This window comes from Diorhabda carinulata, chromosome 2, assembly GCF_026250575.1.
Source record: "Diorhabda carinulata isolate Delta chromosome 2, icDioCari1.1, whole genome shotgun sequence".
NCBI lineage: Eukaryota > Metazoa > Arthropoda > Insecta > Coleoptera > Chrysomelidae > Diorhabda > Diorhabda carinulata.
The window spans coordinates 1770672-1774779 of NC_079461.1; the positions used below are offsets into that span (position 1 = coordinate 1770672).

At 31.1% G+C, this 4108-nt stretch overlaps 1 long non-coding RNA gene across 1 annotated transcript; it reads right to left on the minus strand.

The window, feature by feature from the left end:
- Positions 1 to 245: 245 nt before the first annotated feature.
- LOC130903808 (uncharacterized) lies at positions 246 to 3225 on the minus strand. The gene is made up of 2 exons (XR_009060782.1): positions 2447 to 3225; positions 246 to 427 (listed from the first exon to the last, which is right to left on the minus strand). It is a non-coding gene; the product is annotated as an uncharacterized LOC130903808 (long non-coding RNA).
- Positions 3226 to 4108: the final 883 nt, after the last annotated feature.

The window sequence follows — 4108 nt, forward strand, 5'->3', positions numbered from 1 at the left end:
GATTGAGCCCGGTATAAAATTTATATAATATTTTTTCATAAAAATATTATCCTGAATGTCACTACTGAATGAAAACGGAATAAAAACAATGTCAAAAGTACAGTAAACGCCACACCTTACTTTAGTTCTCACGCATCTTGAATGAAGGCAAACAAATTTTTTTTCGGAATTTTAAAGGTGCTCTCTGCTTCTTTCTTACTAATATACCAGACAAATATTTTCTTTGGGATTAGAACGTGACCATATTTCTTCTTCGCTATCTACAAAATTGAATTTGTATGTGTATGGGTATGTGTGCTTGTGATGGTTCTCCTCGTCTTCCTAGACTTGCCGGCCGATGAGCTTTATTTTGTTTATAACACAGACGAAGGCCAATTGATCATACTTCATTTAATTGTCGTGAGAAATTGTGTACTCCTTCAATATTCTACAAACAACATATATAAAGTAACAACTTAATTTCATATTTGGTTATAAATTTTTACAATCTAATATTATTTTGTCGGTAAAGATTATTTGATTGATAATAAATGTTAACGCCATTTTGAAACGTTCTGAAGCTACTATTTATTTCATAAATATTATAGTTTATTAAATATTAGATATTGTTGACTGTCGAAACCACATAATATCAAATAATCTTAATCGTATCCGTAGAAATTATAATATTTACAATTAAAATACTACCGGAGCTCTACCAAATATAATAAGTTACAATTCTTTACGAGGGCGGTTCAAATACAAACGCTGTAGATTGTAGTTGTATTTATATAAGCAAAATGTGGCATTACACCAAACCCAATCGCCGTGTAAGATTTGAAGGACCGTAGGATGAAATCAATATTACTTTTGGTAGTTTATCGTGTCAATAAAATCGAAGACAAACAGGGAAATTCCATAAATGCTTCATACTAATCTAACCTTTCGAAAACTAACCTCATCACTCCAAACGCTGAAACATTCTACGATTTAGAGGTTATAAACATTCATAGATAAAGCGATTTTTTGACAGCATTCCAAATTATGTAAACTACGGTTACTGAAGTACTTTTGAAGACTATATTATAGAGAGAGAAAGGAATTGAGGTGGATTCTATAAGATTTAAGAGCTAGATCAGTAAAGAACCTATTTTTCAATACCCTTTAACATCCTTTAAGGGCATTAAGAGCTTAAATTATATAAAGCGTATTTGTCGATCGTTTAGAAAACTGAGGGGGCTTAAAGAAGGTGGTGGATTCGTAGCGAACAGGTGGTCTGAAAATATTTGTAAATTCCGACAAATTTGTGGTATAAATACGACAGGACCGTAACGGGATACTTTCAAACTGATAAATGTAATTTATGACAAAATATTAACGAGCGAAAAAAGTAGAATCAACTAGACGATATCTGATTCACCATCCATATAGTACAAAATGACGATCTGGCAACATGTTTGTTATTTTTTCTACCGAATCTATTATTTGGAAATAATATAACGATATCGGAAAAGCCGTAAATTAATGGAAAATACGGACGCCGAGACTAGTCGGCACACTTAACTCGTGGCGCCAGTATAGCTAGATACAACTAGACGCCCGACGTCGCGACGTAACATCGTTTAATAGAAATTGTAGTGCAATGTTGTCTAATCTGAATCGAACGTAAACATATATGTATATATAGATAAGAATTGATAAGTACTTTAATTTTCGATCCTTGTTTTGCTTTTATTACTTATTCTTCATTCAAATCCAATCAATTTTCAGCAGATCTTCAATCGCCCTTCCTTTAGGACATCCCCAAACCACCCCGAGGTTCGCTCCGCCGTGTTTTATTATCGAGATTTTAAATCCACTTTTTCTTTGGCCCGCGTACAATCTTTGATTCATTAAAAAGGATTTTTGTTTTAAATTTTCAAATTGTGCTTTCTATAATATAAAATGTTTTGATAAAGACTTAAAATTAGTCAAAACGTGAATTTGTTGTGTCACAAATTAAATTTCTGAACGCAACCATAATATTTGACATTTGACAAGCAACTAATATGTCTATCCATCATCTATTTCGATGATCTTTTGTGACAGTAACATTTCAAGTTATGTTTTTGTTAATTAATTACAATTATGTAAACAGTTATAGTATACCGATGATAACTAGTAGCTAAATTTTCGATTAACCCCGGTAGCGGATTTGAAAACGTGTAGATGAGTTGTATGCAATCGAGCAGAACGTTCACAAAAACCGGTGATGTATATCCGGTGAGATGTGCGGTGTCTACTCGTATTTAGTATATTTTTCTCACAAAATTCGTTCCACTTGGAATAAATATTCTCGAAAATAAATTTTTAATTGAAGATACTTTATCGTTGGTTTCAAATTTCTATTATGTAGACTTCGTCCCGTATTCAAAATAGTAAAATCGATTAAAAGTGTTTAAGAGGAAAACAAAATATCTGGACTTACCCTAGATAGTAAATTCCTCTGGAACGAACACGAACACGAAACTTTTGATTGTGTTGGGAAAAAATTGTTTTTGATGGGTTTCTTTTCCATTTTTCGTATCAAGACTTCAGGCTTTGACGACTTAATTATTTCGTATTGTTTGAAGAAACTGACCTATCAGATAACGTGAAATTTTGGGTTTGTGCCATAAATTATAGCGAGTGCACCTTTTTGGCAGGTCGCTATATTTTCATGTTATTATTTTGTCTCGTTTCTCGTTGTTTTTTTGCCATAAAATCATGATTAATTTTTCATTGCGCTATAGTTATACACCAGATTTTTTTAAGGATGAAATTTGGAAATTGAAAATTTTTATTGCGTTTTTGCCAATGTAGAGATGGAATATCCGTATCCATCCAATGAATTCAATGATTTTTCAACCTATTTATGTCATTTTCTAAACAAAATTTCATTCTAATAATCATGAAAGTATTACTAGAAAACTAATGCAGCTTTTTCAATGTTTTCATACCATTTTGTAATTATATTTAATTCTATTTATAAACACAGTAATATTAGAGAACTTAATCGATATCATCAATGCTTTTCCCACCTCATTTTCTTCTACAAAATTCCGTTTTAATCATATGGAATTTTTGAACTAAACATCCACTAGAACAATCCACTGATTTTTCGTTAGTTTTTAAAACAAAATTTCATGCTAATCAACAAGATTGTATTCTTAGAAAACTTGTTTACACTTTACCTAAAGTGAATGTTAACACAGTAATAGAATAATTATTGGCGCCTAATCTTTCTCTTCTGTCATCTGTCATCGTTCATTGTCAACGGGAGCTGATGGCTTCGATTGTGAGAGTGACCAGCCAACACTGGCTGGTGGTATTCTGATTTTAGCGATACAAACTTATTATTTCAATGCTTTTCATGCTACTTTTTAGACAAAATTTCATTTTTTTTATCAATGCTTATTTTTAGATAATTAATTCGAATAATTTAATCCGTTGTATGCCATTTTCCATACCGTATTCGTAACTTTCATAAAACTATTACCTTTTGACGTCAAAATTGACTTCTTTTTGGTGTTTTCGGTCTACTGGTGGTTGTTCTAAGTTTGTTCTATATTGTTCTGTTGAAAAATTACTTTTGACAATTTTAAAGATAGAATAATTTCATAATTAGCCCCACATTTTCGAGCTATCTCGATTATAATCGTCGTTTTAAATCGCTTGAAGTTTGTTCTCGATTGTTCTAAGGATTGCTTTCGATAAAAAACATTTTTTTTTAGTAATTTTAAGAAAAATCATCAATTAATCAATATACCACTGTCTTCCAAATTGCCATAAAACCTTATTATATGGGTAATTTATTATGAGTTGTTTTAGGTTTGTTCTGAGTTGTTTTAGGTTAGTTCTTGTTTGTTCCAGAACGGCATAGAGCTGAGAATTGCACTTTTAACGAAAATTTAATAAAAAGTTCGTATCTTTGACTTTTTTTTATATCATAACAAATTGAGGATGACGGTCTTTATATTTTTTGATATAATCGGATTTTTTTAAGGTTCTGAATGTTACAGCCACGTTCAAACTGTAATTATAATATTTTTAAACCGAAGCTAAAGTATTTTATTCGGATCAAAAACTTTTTTTCGCTTTGAAAATCAAA